At 40.4% G+C, this 16,819-nt stretch overlaps 1 protein-coding gene across 1 annotated transcript in view; it reads right to left on the reverse strand.

The window, feature by feature from the left end:
* The window catches only part of LOC121941128 (synaptosomal-associated protein 25-A-like), a 49,640-nt gene extending 33,712 nt beyond the window's left edge, over positions 1-15,928 (reverse strand). Inside the window, exon 1 of the mRNA XM_042483855.1 lies at positions 15,813-15,928. The gene's annotated coding sequence lies outside the window, so the exon portion shown is untranslated. The remainder of the gene's footprint in view (positions 1-15,812) is intronic.
* Between the last annotated feature and the right edge of the window lie 891 nt (positions 15,929-16,819).

Below are 16,819 nucleotides of genomic sequence, written 5' to 3' on the forward strand. Positions count from 1 at the left end.
TTGTTTTAAAAAATTGTACCATTACCAGTACCCTTAAAGTGATATCGTTACCAATAACAATCAATACCCATCAAGTGAATGAAAGCATTCAGTTGCGTAAAATGTCTCCAGATGCCACAGATGTGTAATACAATCATACTTTCGAATGTTTTTGTGGCATCTCCAGACACTGAACTGCCAACTCCGTCGTATGAACCATGCTCGACTTCAGCTCCAAATGACCATTTGTATATCAATTATATAAATTTATGAAGAAAACCCTTTATAACACCAAAGTCAGACAATAACACAAAAAACCTACTGATTATGGCAGTGGTAGACCAGGAGCTCCCGTGTTTAGTGAAGTAAAATTACTGTTTTTATCAGTGGAGTCTGATTTTAATGAGAGCATACAGTTCACTTTTAGTTCAGTGCCGTGTCAGAAAGGGCTGTTTGTTTGTGTATCAATTACTCAAACAAACAGCCCTTTCTGACCAGTTCAGATACCTGGTACTGGCTTATTTCAGTCAATACCTTAAATACCAAGTACCTATACCCAGCCCCTCTCTCCGATGCCCTGTAAACACATACAGTTTTAACAAACAACCAGGTAGAGATGATGTTTAAATTCTGTTGCTCCACTAAGTGATCCTGCTGTCTTGCGTTAGTGAGTAACAGCAACAAAACCAAAAACAGCCCAACAGAAGGCTCATGTTAGCTCTACTGCTCCTCTGAGCTACAACTGGGATTTGGAGTGAAGACGCAAAACACTACAGTGTCCCAGTAACCTAAATTCTGAGGGAAACCTATTGATTTTTACTCGTAACATCACCTCATTTAGATCCACAGCAACACTCTACCTTTGGGTACAACGAAAAAGCTGCAAAAATCTCACTTTCTCCAGCTCGTTTCACGTTTTATTCCTGAATGTTTCACATTACACTGTAACTCAGACAATCTAAGTCTTCACTTCACGTCCTTTTCTCTCACCTCCTCCTCTGTCCATCCACCTCACTCTGAAAGTCACTTCCTCTTTAGCATGCGTAACATGTTTCACAGACAAACAGACACACACAATACAGTGGAGCTGACATAACACAAGGTCCGGCTGTCCCCATCCCCCACCTGCGGCCCTGCTGGCTGTCACCCGTCTTGACTGACGGCTGCTGTAAGGCCTGAACTGCCAGGCTCAGCCCGTGGAGAGATTAAAGTCAGCAGGGAAAGAGGATTTACTCTCCACTGTTTTCTCTCACACATACACACTCACTCCTCTCTTCTCTCATGCTTTCTTTCCCCACTTAATGCTCTCTATACCCACTCTGTCCATGAATGTATACAGCGTACGAAACCAGAAGGAAAAGGCAGAAATTATGGAAGATTTGAGTAACAATCCATAACATTTAACAATAGAAAAGTCAGTTTTTCTCATCTGTAGCTGACTGACTTAACATAGCAGTACTTCAGTTTGCTGAATATGCTTCAGCTGGTGTGATGTGGGTGCTTCCTCGGGCAAATCTTCTAACTCATAGGAACTGATACAATTTCCCTCAAAGGAAGGAGGACTAAGTATTCAACATAAGATGTGATTTTGGCTCAACTCTTACCACCTACAGAAATCCATTATATCAACGGGATAAGGACAGCAACTATATAAAATTGGTACATGATGGCTACATGCTCCATCCCAAAATGAGCTACAAATTCGAGTGTGTTGGAAGAACCCCGAGTTAAATGGAGACATTAAAAGGGCAGTGATGAATTATTGATCAAAAATATTAATAGTATTAATCCTAAAAGCTGTTAAAGGGAGATGTGGAAACAGGATGAGAGGAGGTTTGGGAGGAGCTGTGACATGACCTCAACATGCAAAAAAAGGTCAGAAACTGAACACAGCAGCAAATTTGCCATTTATAGAGACAAAAACAATATTGAAATTGTTTCATAATCGGACCAAATCCCTGTCTGTCTCACTCAACAACAACAAAAAAAAATACAGCTGCTAATATTTGGACTCCTACATCTGTCATTCTTTTTGCATTTCTTTTGTTGGTTAAATCCAGAATTTGTTTCCATCTTGTCTGTCTGTTTGCCTCCCACTTTGTCTGTCTCATCCATCATCACATCCTCCCCTCCCAACAAAGCCATGTAGCACCAGCACACCACACAAACATATGAACAAGTTTTTGTCATGGCGTGCGTATGAACAGAGTACACAAGTAGAACAGAGCAGCATAAAGTTTTTGGCACAGAGCTCCAGAAGGGGACTGGATTAGCACTGTCATAGGCTGACATGATTAACACACAGCTACACGGCCTCGATCGTGGAGGACTCCAACGACAAGCTATTTCAGGCAACAAAGAAAAATCCTGTCAAAGCATACAAATGGAAAATTCCACGCTGAAAACCCCGAAAACACTAAACACCCAGTTGAAAATACAGCATGCAACTATATATACAAGAGCCGTCAGTGATGACAGAGCCTTGTTGGGAAGATGGTGCTTTTGAATTGAAACTCAGAATGAAGTTTAAGTCAGAATAAAGTTTAAAATTTGTAAATTATTATGAAAAATTATAGAAGGACGCAACTATTCAGTCACATTCACAAAGCGTCTACCAGTCTTTACAGTGTACTCGTGCATTAGTGTAATCTAATTGACATGAAGGGATTGTATTGTACCTACTGACAATATGTAGTGATTACTAAAGAACATTTCATGGAACATTTAAAAACGTAATTCATTGTCTGTATAACAAACATAAGTTGAGGAGAAAAAGGCCTCTTTCATATGGCAGGAGAGGCAGATGTTTTTTGTTTAAAACAACGTTAACAGGTTAGAATAAGGTCACCATTAAAGGTCCGTGTGTAAGATTTAGTGGGTTATTCTGGCAGAAATGGAATATAGTATAGTAATGTTTCTCTAGTTTTTAATCACCTGACAGTAAGAATGGTTGTTATTGTTACCTTAGAATGAGCTATTTATATCTACATAGGCAGTGAGTCCTTATCTTATCTATGGATATCACTATGGTGCAAAGCGATGCTTCTACAGTGACCCAGAATTGATAAACAAACATTGGCTCATGTTTTCATGTCCACCACCATAATCAGAAGCCCCTCTGCGACTAGTGACATTGATAAAGAATGATTTTTTTTTTTTTTAATGAAACTGCTTGTTATCAGGGTTTTTACCAGTTTTAATCAACTGGTCCATTTATTTTGATATAACGTGACCTTTGCAGATCATTCAGCTCCTACACATTGAACAATGAAAAATTTTTAACGAGAAAAATGTACTCACTTTTACTGCAATTGTCACTGCTAGACACCACTACATGTCCCAAAATCTTACACACTGGGCCTTTAAAAAGATGTCCTCCACTGTTTAGCACAGCACATTTTCAAATGTGATATCTTATTGTTAATTAAGTTGCACTTAACTCAAACTTAGTGGTGGATCTTTCTCTGAGCGACATCAGCAGCTTCGCCTGATGCACCTCCCAGAGGGGGTGATTAGCTCATTAGCTCTTGTTCTTGCTCATAGTTAAACTAACAAATATAACAGATAACAGCTGAAGGGACCAACAAACAAAAACCGAATGTGCTAAGTCTGGCTCTGCTCAACCTAATTGATCTCTTTGTCGAAGCATGTTATGTACAAAGAAAGTAATTCTATAGGTTTGAGACCTGTTTACATCAACCAAAAGAAAAAAATATCAAGATAAGTCATGATACATTAAAGAGACATTATAAAAAAGTAGATTTTAAGAATTCATGAAAAACACCTGCAGGCAGATTTAATGCAGCCTGGATGAAGGATAAATGCATTGACGGGAGGAATATTTACAATGTCTTGCACTGCATCGAGGGGAAATTCAGTAGAGGTGAAAGATAAAATAGATGAAGCCACCCTGGTTTAGCAACCTTCACTGCAGCACACTGTCGGGCTGTTGTGATAAACTGCCTCGACTCTGAACTGAAAAGACTGCTATCAATCAAGCGCCATGTTCACTTGAGATAAACATTGTTTGTGAGGGAAACAGGACATCAGGACACTCTGTTTGCGCAGATATTCCCAGTCAGGAAAAACCAGGTCAGCTTGTCAGTTGTTGGGTTGTATTTTTCTCACAGGTTTATAGAAGTACTAACCCAAATCTGGAGGATTTTTAGGATAGCTGATGCACTTTTCTCTCTCTTTCATGTATTTGTTTCATTCGCAGATTAGTTGGAGAGGCGGTGGCAAATGAGACGGTGGGCACAGGCAGCGTGACTGAAAATTAGCATTGCTATTTCTGTAATTCTCATTTTCTTTGTATCACTGCGAGCAAAGCTGGGCTTGCGGAATTGAATAGCACAAAAGTGAGCGCTGGGCAGCAAGTGGGTTTCTGGAAAGGCAACAATTAAACCCTGCGGGAAGAATATGCATGAAGTTGCAGCAATGGACAAATGAAAAGACTGCAACACAGTGACGTTTTCGGTCTTTTTCTTGAACATCTTACCTCAGCAGCGTTGTACAAAAAACACACTGACGTTAAGAGGGGTGAGATTAATGATTCTGAATAAAGATAGGGCAGAAATGTCTTTAAGGAACAATTAATATCATCTTATTCCCTCTCTCCCTCTTCTATTTGCAACAGACTTGACCTCCTGTCTTCCCTCCATACTGTCCCATCTTTCCTCTTGAACATTAGTGCAACACCAGGTCAACTAGGCTGCAGCTTAAAACTTTATTATAATGGCCTTATGGAAATCTCTGAAATTGTAACACAGACATGCAACCAGTTCATACTGTCTCTCTCTCCTGTCCAAAGTTAAAGTGAAGGAGACTCCAGACTCACCATGTCACACTGAAACATCTGTGTGTGTGTGTGTGTGTGTGTGTGTGTGTGTGTGTGTGTGTGTGTTTGTGTGTATAGGTGAGGCCATAGGAGTGTTTTTCTGAGGGTCCAACATCTTACTACATCAAAGCAGAGCCATGTTTCATTATTCACTGGAAAGAGGCAGGTCAACATTATTAATGCAACAGCAGTGTGTGTGCGTGTGTGTGTGTGTTTACATGAGCATGTGTGTTTCAGTACACACCTGCACATGTAGCTGGGTATATGCATGACTGTACAGTCTTGTTTTTTTTGTTTGTTTGTTTGTTTTTTAAAATGTTCTATCCTATCCAGCTCTCCATTATTATTGCGGCAGTATGTCTTACTGTGTGCTAGATTGCAGAATTTATTTTCATAGATTTTTCAAATTCAGCATATTTAATAGTGACCATCTGGGGTCCCCACCTGGTGTAACAAGAGAAAAAAACCCAAACAAATAAAGTAGGAGAAATTGTCTGAAAGATACATACTTACACAGCACCACAACAGATAAAAGTTACAAACAGATTTGATTTTGTAAGGTGAACCTTTATTCATTGTCTGTGTTTTCGTCTGTGTAAATAACTGTTCACATGGAAATGAGGCACAAGAGCCAGTCATATTCACACAAAACGTGATTTTTAGGTCTTCTTAGTGCTCAACCTACCATTCTTCTGCATCACACAGTTTGGCAATGCTTATTGCCTGCATTGCTTCATGTCCATGTCATCACTGAGTGTGTTTACATGGAATTACATTACTGCAATTTACAGGCTGTGATGATTACAAAAACAAACCAAAAGTTTGCAAAAGCACACACATCCAGATGACAAAAAAACAAGCACTGGACTAGAGTTAATACAAGAGAAGAAAAAAACAGATTTTGCATACTAGACTATGTTCTCACATAGAAATGTCATTAAATATTTATGGGGGTATAGTCCAGTGTGCAGACTCAGTTTTTCATCTCCAGCGAAAAACAAACCAACCTACTTTGCAGTTACTATCACTTGATAACGTAACAGGTGACTTTTTGCTCTTTCAATCGCCAACATCTGTCCCGAGCACATTCACCCTCACTCTCTGTCTCCGTCTCAACCGCACACACACTACGTACTGAGCTTATGTTACTCCTAAAAACTCTGTTCTTGTAGCATTGTCCTCCACACCGGAGCCAGCCTGTCACTGTCACTACCACTTCGTAAGACAGGGGTGCATTGGATGAAGAAACACAGCTGCACATATGATATATATGGGCCAAGGTGTTTATATGCTGAAACAAACAAACAAACAGGATACTTTAAAAAAACCCACTGTGAATGGGTTATTCATATAACGCACTAAGTGAGATGATCCCATCTGGTCAATGACTCTGTCCTCACTTGAACTGATGCTGTCGTCCTAATTATAAGTAGACCTGCGAGCCAGTATTCCACAGTTTAAGCCTCCAACACAATGCAGAGCCAGGGAACAAATAGCAAAATACCCCACCCATTTCAAATGCCATAACTCTACTAAATAGGCATTGGTAGCAGGAACAGGTCAGAGGCTCCTGCTACACAAACTTGTATGTTCAGAATGTCGTTATCACCTAATTAAATGGCTGTCTCTTTACATAACGCCGGTTAATGTGTGGATGGTATGGTTCAGAAAAAGCTCATGCTTTGGCGTAAAACATCCATGTTTGGTGGCTCAAAAGTTTCTGTAAATGCATTGATGGAAAAAAAAAACACCCACATTTGGAGACACAAAATCTGCTGGAAATGTGGCAACAGTTGGCTAAAAAAAACAACAACACATGTTTGGAGGCATAAAATCTGTGAGAAATACAGTAACAGTTTAATAAATCTCGAAATCTTCTGGAAATGGTGTGATGACTGGCCAAAAAAACATCCAAGTTTGGAGGTACAAAATTTGCTGGAAACGCGGCAACAACTTGCTTAAAACAAAAAAAAAAAAAAAAACATTTTTGGGGGCACAAACTCTGCATGTCTCCTGCTAATGATCAATAATGTTGTCATTCGGTGGTCCACAGTGCTCTCTCTAGCTTGACAGCCATCTTTCCTAGATGTCAGGCCATTAGCATCCCCTCCACTTCCAAATGACAAAGTCAGCTCATGTAGCTGCATAACAACAAAACATGGCCATTTAACAGCTGATAACAGCTTTCCAAACATACTTGTTGGTGTAGCAAGAGCTTTCTTACATTTATTTATAACGCTAATAACCACTACTAACACCTACAGTATTTATTAAAGTGACAACGTTTGAACCTGGTGTATCAACACTATATTTGCTTGCCATCGAATATTTTTTTGAGGCACAATGGCTGTTTACACGAGCTGAATGTTGTAAACTGACAATCCGGGCTACCCTGCACTTCTCTGATCTGATTAATTTTTGCTTTTTGTTGCAGTTAATATACTTTAGTAGATCTCCTCACAAACACAAGCACAGGCCCCTGTGTAACACTGCAGTTCTTACTTTTACCCTGGAAATCACTTATCCTGGCATCACAAAGGCTCTTGTAAAGATGGAGAGACTGATATTGTTCAGTTATACACAAATACATGTAAACACACACAAACAAACATGCTCACATGCTCTTGCATCCACTACTATGTTCACTGATGCCCTGTCAGTGGATTTTTACCTGCCTGGTCAGGACCAAGCACAGCAATAGATAATCAAAGCTGCCATACAGACTCAGTAAGCATGTGCTGACACCACAGATATAACATCATCCATTCTCCATTCTCAGGCAACCTTCATGTTATATTAGGCACATCCACACAGCAGCGAAGGTTCAAGGAATTTTGCAGTGCATCACTCACTCATGTTTGTTTGTCTTCATGTCCTGCTGCGTCTGTCTGACAGAGAGAGGACACGTATTTATTTTATTCACACTGTGATCACATATGTTTTCAACCCTGTCTCCTGGAAATAACATTTTTCTAATTATGATGTGGTGACAAACACAATCACTGCCTGGACTTTGTCAAAAGGCAAAGGCTGTTTTTTTGCTTGGTAAATGACTGAATGAATGAAACGCTATATTAATGTACCATGCTGGCATGGACGGATTACAGATCAGGAAGTGGGCCCCTGGGCACAGATATGCAAACGGCCCTACCACCTCTCCAACAGAGGAGCAAGACTGTCTTTTAGTGTCTCTTTTAGGTCACTCTGTGTCTTTTTGATGTAAATTTGTGAGTCTTTGTAGTGTTTTTGTCTTCTTGTGGTCTCTCTTCTGTGTCTCTTTTTAGTTGTTTTGTGTCTATGAAATTTTTTTGAGTCTCTTTTGGGTCATTTTGTCTTTTTTGGTTGTTCTGTGTGTCATTGTAGTCATTTTTTGTCTCTTTGTGGTTGTTTTGCCCATTTTCATTGCAAACTGGTGTCTCTTTGCAGTTGCTTTGCATCTCTTTGTGGTCATTTTGAGTCTCTTTCTCATCCTTAAATATTCATTTGAGTGACATTTTACAGGTGACAGTCAGGGGGGGCCCTGACTCTTTGTGCCCAGTAGGCCCCTATAATCCATCTTGGTGTGCTGGAGAGCAAGGACATATTTAGGGTCCATGGTGGGTATACAAATCGCAGCTCTTTGACAGCAGACTCCAATGTTTGTATCCTGAGTTTTATCTATAGTTAGGTTTAGGGGAAAAAGCACTTTAGAGAAGGTTAGAAAAAGATTTTGATATTACGTAAATGTCACCTTTTATATATAACCCAGGGCACCTTCTGCTAATGTAAACAGATACCTGTCATGCCTACACATAAGTTTGGTCATGCTGCCGTCACTACAAGCAAGAGTGGATATTTGTCAGATATGTAACAACATTTACTCTTTAAGTTCATAACGTAGTTCCTTTTCTCCATTAGATCTATATAAACATATTTTTTTGGAAACAGAGTTACTTGATTTACATCTCTGCTACCAGATATAAGTTTCAGCTATCTATATTTAGTCACTTTTTGAGTTTAGCACCATTTCTATTTATTTGCTAGCCAGCAAGCAAAACTTTATTTATGCACATTTGACTCTTGGGAAAATAAAATGAGTGTTTTACACCACGGGCATGACATGGAGCAAATGAGGCTGGAGCACTGTGACTCTGACCTTTACACCACTGCTGCTGCTGGTGGCTATTTTCTATGTTGGAGATAACTGTTGATTAATGACTCTATTACTGAAATAGAACATTTTTTTATCTGTCTGCCTATTGCCACAAGAAAATTTTATTTATTCAGCCATATATTTTACTTTCAATACAAGTAGATAAAATATTTTCTGTTTAGCACAGTTTTTCACGGTCACTGAAATTAAAGGCACATACTCTACCTCCATGCTGACCTATGAGCAGTAAACACATATGCCAAGATGTGACCAGGCCAGAGAGCATGATGGGAGCCTGAGGGCTGAACTATTCAGACAGAACACCCACCACTTCATGCCTGACTGCTAATATACTATACTATGTACCTACTACCACACTACACAAATGCAGGGACTGTGCAGGGAGATGCTTTAACAGTCTAACACTCATATAGTAATTCTGAAACACTGATGGTGAAAATTTGAAATATAATAACAAGGGTAAAATCCCACAGTTTGATCTGCGCTGATAAGAAATTAAGGCCTTCAGTCATTTCTGTGTGATAATGATCTGGTGCATAAAAAAGTCAGTTTCCGTATAACATTTAACTTCAAAACCAGACAGTCAAATGATAACACCAACATTATGATCTCAATTCTTTGTGGTCTGGATGCAATCAGTCACAGTGTGCATACTAGAGCTCCCCAGTTTGAGGAAGGAGGCTGAAGTCCAACATGGAAGCTAAGCAATGTACTGCTGTGGAGAGATCAGCAACAAAATGTATTTTAGCCACCTCTAAAAAGTCCCACCTAAAAAAAAACATCAATATCAGTTTCAGTGTACGTTGTATTTAGGATATTTTCACTGCTTCACCTTAATCTCAGACAGTGATTTCCATGGGGAAAATAAAGCTGTTATATCGCTCTCATCAAAGCCAGACTCCATTGCTGGTCTACTATTGCCTCCATCAGTAAGTTAGTTTGTGATGTTGCGTGAATTTGGCATTTACAGGGGTTAGGTAAGATTTACCAAAGTCACACGATAACACTGACAAATGCACTGATCAAGGCAGTGGTAGACCAGCAGCTCTTGGGTTTAGTGAGCTTAAATTACTGGTTTTGTCAATGGAGTCTGGTGGTGAGATTGACAAGAGCATAGATGAGGAACTGAAGCCTTTAATGACTTCTGCATTGGAACGGGCTGTTGAATATAAAAGTAAAGCAGTGAAAATACTCTCAATATTGCAAGAACTTGAACTGACATTGTTTTTTTAAGGTGGGACTGTTTTTAAGTGGCTAAAATACATTTTGTTGCCGACCCCTATTTAAAGCAGTACATTGCTTAGGTTCTGTGTCGGACCCCAGCCTGCTTCTCCAAACTGGGGGCATGCCAATTAACATATCATATACATACAGCACCACTTCAAAAATCTGAACCACCTACTACTCACCTTATATTGTAGTTATATGGATTTAGCTATTTATAACCACTCCTATTAAAATGATGTCCATGTAAAGACATTTTCTTTACTTGAGTCAGGGCTATGGGTCATTTCATTATTTTACAGTCAATTCTATTCAGTAACACTTTGAAAAGCTAAAATTAGGTTTCCGTCTACTTTCAGATTCACAATACCAATGTCAGAGGTTCAGAAAACAGCTTTACAATCAAGTCTCCTTATTTCCATCCAGGTTGACCACAATGGTTGAATGTGAATGGAACAAGGTAGAAAAGCTCATACAGCGCTGGTTTTTTGCCCAAAGCAACGCCTGCCGTGGCAATATGGCCTCACCGAATTAAAACATTCCCTATGGAGAGACAGGAAGGACACACAGAGGGAAATCTGCTGTGGAAAATCACTGAGGAAATCTGAAGGATAAACGCCTGAGCATGGCACTTTTGTGCCATTTTCTAGTGAAATGCCACAAAAATGGACATTGACTTTAGTAATCAAAAAACTTTGCACACATAATCAGAAACCCTAGTGGTTCTGGCCAAACCATTCTGTAACACGATGATTCTCACATAGTAACTGCTTGCATCTGCCACCCAGCAAGCAGACAACCCAACCACCTGGCAGCAAGTGTAAAAATGTACCATTTAAGATGCCCCGCTCCGATTTTAACACCTTCGCCCAGCCGGAAGATTATCAGACCCAAATGACAAATGGTTCCCAGCATTCAGCCATTTTTTTTCTGTCTCAGCTGAGCAGGGATGATGGGGCAGATTGCATTTCTGATATTTCCTGGTTATATAATCCAAAGGAGGACAGACAGACAGAAAGCTATGGCAGGCGGGCTGGGATTGAGACAGGCAGATTAACTAAAGAAATGTACGATTGCGAAGATGTGCAGAGGTGGTCAGTCAGACGGGAAGAAAATAAACATTAAGCTAAGCATTAAAACAATTTTAGAGACAGTTTTGAGCTATGTGAGAGACAAAATTAAAGTAGATCCTCTATGAAAATGATGCAAGCATCCACAGCCACCTACAGACATCTTCAAAAGTCGTGATCTGTCAACATGTTTGCGATAAATTAGAGGGAACGATGTGCAGGCAGGGAAACATGGCGGTGTGGGACGTACAGGAGATTCAAAGCAATCATCTGTGGCCTGCAGGGATAATCACTGCAAAGCCCCACTGTCCCATTCACTGAGGATAAAACCCACTGGATTAATCTGTAGGCCTACAGAATACACACACACACACACAGAGATGCTTCACAAAACTTACATAACACATGGACCACTCTGCTTCTCGCTCTCTTTTACTTTCCCACCCTCATACACGCTTTCCCTTTTCTTTCACATTTGCAGCCTCTCTCTCATTTTCTGCTCCCACTAATGCACACAAAACCTCGAGTGCACACAAACACACACACTCTTCTACCACCCCCTCCTTTCCACCGTTTTCTCCTCCAGCTTGCACACATTCGAATGGACACCTGTCAACATGCTGCTCTTTACATGCTGTTCATTTGTACACTCACACATACACAGCGGTGACAGGCACCTATAGTACACTGTATATTAAAGAAGATATAGGTACATGTACACATACATTCACCTGATGTACAGGATAAAGATAGACGTGTAAAAAACTACTGCACACATGATACTGCACATGCAGAATACAGACAACATGCTTACACAACACTCACAAACAAACACACACACAAAACTGACTAACTTTAACATCACAGAGAGAAATGTTAGTAAAGAGGTTAAAAAAAGAGGAATGATGAGCATCCCTGCAGATTGCATCACTGAACCAGAGGAATCAGGTTACTGCACATCCGCCATGTCATCCTGATCAATAAGAGGGGATATACATATCACAATTTCAAATATCTGAAGCGATCCGTTTTGTCGACGGAGCATAAGGATCAAAATACAGAGTCGGTTTCTGTGAAGGGAGAGATCGGTTGGTCAGCGCATCAAAAATGATGGTTCACTGCCTTTTGAATCAGAGTACAAGTGTTAGAGGTGCCCTGTGGAGTTTTCTTGTAAACAAACAAGAAACACCAGAAGTCATGTGTGTAAGCTGTAAAAGCATTGTAGCACTACGTGGTAGCTTTGCTGATTTTCAACCTGCTTTGTAACACAACAATGTGGGAAGTGTGTGAAAATGAACAGTGGTAGAATTCCAGTGCCGATAAAACGTGTCAAGCGGCGGCGTTTCGCTGGTTCTCAGGCTATTGTTCAAACTACAGGCTGTACTTTCGCTTTTTTGTGGAATGCAGGCCACCCATGCCACGACCACTGACACAAAGAGTATAAAAGTGGACCAAGAGAAAGCCCCCCACCCCCTTCTCACTTAATCTGAGACCAAACACAGATGAAATGGTAAAACCAGATGGAGTTAACTGAATATAAACAAAGACTATGTTACTGCACTGCCCATTCTCACCTACAAATGTTTTTAGAAACCTACTTTAGTGCCCTGTTTAGCTGTAATAGCGAGTTTATGAACAGGAAGTCTGTGCCAGACTGTTTTCTGTTAGCACTGGTCTTTCCGCTGGTCTGCACTGTCAAAATATAATTTTCTCTCGTGCTCATGAAACATTATGGAAAAACTGATCTACCTGCACACTTAATTCAAACATAATTTTCATCTTTTGTCAAATTGAAAGGCCTATGAGCTTCTCTTTCATTATACAATTCTGTCTGCCACCAGGCTCAATCTCCCAGAAAAATGAAGACTAGATTCACAGCACACAGGAAGTGCTTCCGCCTCTGCACAACCAGAACAGGAAGAGGATCGTACTTTTTCTTTTCCCCAGTAGCTATCGGTAGGTTGAATGGTGAACCAACCAAATTTACAGTAGAAACTGTGGCTGTGGGGTAAAGTTGAAAAGTAGTCCATATAAAGTCAGTAAACAGTCTATTTAGTTTTTGTGAAGTCAATCCTAAAGTCATGTGACTCAAGCCCACAGCTCTGTAAGTAGCACAACTGATTTAAGACTAAATACGCTCCATGTGGGTGAGCCGAAAACATCCTGCAGGGCTTCTAAAAACATCTGCCCCTCCCACAAAAGATGGCATTAACTAAAATGAACTAAAGATGACAAACAACAAGTCTGTTTTGATGGCTGATGTGCCATCCAAACATGAGCAGGCTTTTTTTAAAGTGCACATCCAAAACAAATCTGTATATCAAAATCCCACATGGTAAGAAAGGCAACCGTTGCCAAGAACGGACTGCAAATGCGTTCTCCCTGCTCTTTTCATTGCTGAAACCTAATAAGTGAGAAACATGCGCTGAAAAAGGAGATTGTGATCACAGCACATTCTTGGATATTACTGTTGTTCTACCATCTGGCACTTTTGAGGCAGATTACGTTGAAATTCAACAAGGAGAGTGCAAAAAGAACAAGATGAATAAACAACAAGGGGAATAAATTAAATTGTGTGACTGTGAAAGGGACTAGAGGGAAAGTGTGTTTCTGCTTGTGCGTGTGTGCCTGTGTGTTTTCGACAGATGTAGGAGAAGGCTGGTGGTAATTTCTCACTGTTCTGTGGGTAGGGTGATGGATTGGTGAGTGATGGGTGTCGGGGGGGGGGGGGGGCTGTGTCGAGGCAGAAACCATTTTCTCAGCAGGGAACTGATTATTTGTGCACCCTGGGTTCATGTTCATGTACAGATAAACACCTGTTTCAGGTGCAACCCGAGCCAATGAAAATCACCATTTCACTCACTAACAAGGTTTGATGACTCATCAGTTGTGTTCTTTCCTGACAGAGAAGAATAGCTCACCAGCTGCAGCCACACTTTGCATAATTCAATGCTTCATTGTCCATCGTACTCAGTGAAATTTACACGCTGATACGACCGACATTTGTAGTTGAACGCCTTCACAAAATCCTTTCAATTAAACTGGACCTCAAATGTAGGACATGTTTAGACGAGGACATGCATGAAAAGTCAGATGAGGTTGTGTTTTAGTTAACTGTTATCTCTAAATGTTTTAATGGTCATTCCCCGTCCTAATTAAAGTATTTATGTGTTTACTCCTGGTTACACAAAACACCAGCCTCCCAAATGAAGACAACACACACGTGTTGATCTGCTTAAGGGCCGGCCTGAGCTCTTTGTCCTCACTGACACAGACACTGGCAGGATGGGAAACAACGAGGGCCAAAACGTTGTTGGTTTTTAACTAACTAAATCTCGTAACAAGGCTTATTTCACAACTTGACTTTACCAGTTCACACACGATGGCGCAGACACAGAACTGTTTTTTTCTAAGAATATTTTGTCATTTTTTTTAAGGAGAAATATTGCGCTTCACTGAGTTAGAGCTGTAATTATTTGTTCCTGTATCCCCACATGGAGACACAGGAACAAAACTGCTGCCAAACTCTTGGTGTGCCAAATAACAACAGTGCTTTGGCCATCTCACTGAATGCTTTCCACCACAAAGTGCACACCTCACTTCACAAGAAAGACAGACAGAAAGACAAGAAGGAACGCAGGTAGGTAGGTAGTAGGTAACCATTAATGACTCCCTTTTCAGCTGGGGTTTTTAAGGCCAAAGAGCTGTGGCTCTGATTGCGTAGGAAACATTAAGTCGACGGGAGGTGAAGGTCAGACCTCTGGAAATCACCCCAAACAGCCTCCTCCATCATAACACCTCTGTGGCCGTGGCAGCTCCACAGAGACCATACAAAAAGCCCAAATATGACAACGCAGAGAAAATCACCAATCAGATCAACTTGAAACAATTTTCCTGACACTCCTGTGTCCCGCCTCAATATGTTTGTGTTCTCACAACCAGACAAAACTTCTAGGCAGCAGCGAGAATAAGAGGGTGTCAGATGTCCCCCACTTGTTTTAGGAAAATGAACACTTTTACTACAGATCTGATTTGACCAGTTTCCACGTTTTGTCCGTCTCGCGCTCTTTCAGTGCGTGCAGTGTTTAGCTCCGGAGCTGTCCGCGGTGCTGAACACCCTTCAGTCTGCTAAACCCTCCGCCTCACACCACCCTTCATAGACACGGGGAACTACTTCACACAGGCGTCTTTATCTTTTAATTTAATCCGCACAACAAACAACTATCTAATCCTGTAATATATTTAAGACGGAAGCTCCGCTCCAAACAGATGCATAAAATATGCCCCAGTTTGATTTTTTCGGCACATAAATCTACATAACATTTTAACTGTTGTTTTTTTTTTTTTCATGGGCTTTGCTGTAGAATCGCAAAGACAGTGACAGTTGCTGGAGAAAACTTTAACAAGACAATTGCATCATTGATAAATAAGCTGCAACACTTTAAAGCCACATAACTGATGGATAAATTAAAGTTGAAGTGATGTCTTTCGGGTTTTTTTAAAAAAACAGTGAACCCGGTTGAGTACAACAAAGAAAAGAAAAACTTACCTTGTTAAGTTTCTTCTGCTTTTCTTCTTCTTTTTATTTTGCTCTATTTGTTTCGATTCAGGATGAAAATGTCCGTCCGTGCTGCCGCTCCACTCAACGGGACTGTCCCCGGTGCAAACACACCGCCCTCCCCCACCCAACCTGTGAAGCCGGACGGATTAAGAAGTCACACACTTCCTGTTAATATTTCACAAAATAAAACCGTTAACTAAAGTAAAAATTTAACTTTAAAAAATAAAAACCTTTGAGTGAGCTCTGGCCGTTTGAAACACAGTGTACCAGAGAAAGTAACACATATTTACCAACAGCGAACGATGTCTTCATGTTGAGTCTCCCTCGGCTTGCTCCATTTCTAACTGCAGCATTTCCCGCCCAACTTCAGTTTACACTTAAATGTCAGTTTCATTAGTGTTAACTGCAAGTTACCGCAACAACTGCTCTTCGGATATATTGTCGAAAAGCTAGCTAACACCTCTGAACATCCCAAATGAAGTGAAAACTACACGAAAACACCTCAGCAGCGCTCAAACATCCAGAGATGTTTCCACCGCTGTCCCTCAGCAATAACAGTCCCCACCGCAACAGTTCCTGCCGCTCAGTCGGTGATGTCAGTAATATTCAGCCTAATAAATGATAACCTAATGGATTTTATTTGACAATCTGTTCTGAATTTAAATAACCGAGTAGATATGAGCTATTATTTAAAGGCAAAGCAAGGAAAGTTCCTTCATACAACACATTTGAGACACAAGGCAATTCAAAGTTGTTTAGGGACTGTTTGTTATTTATGAGAGAGGAGGGAGTGATTTGCGCGTGGTGCAAAACAGGAGAAACTTCGGATAGGGTAATTTTTTTAAGCTCTGGGGTGGGGGATATGTTGTTTTTTTTATTTGTCTCATGGGAGGGACATTCAACTTTAAATGGTCATATTATATATTCATTGTAAATACCCACCTTTTTTTTCTTTAAACCATTTATCACAGCCAGAAACTGTGAAGTATACAGTT

Source organism: Plectropomus leopardus, chromosome 1, assembly GCF_008729295.1.
Source record: "Plectropomus leopardus isolate mb chromosome 1, YSFRI_Pleo_2.0, whole genome shotgun sequence".
NCBI lineage: Eukaryota > Metazoa > Chordata > Actinopteri > Perciformes > Serranidae > Plectropomus > Plectropomus leopardus.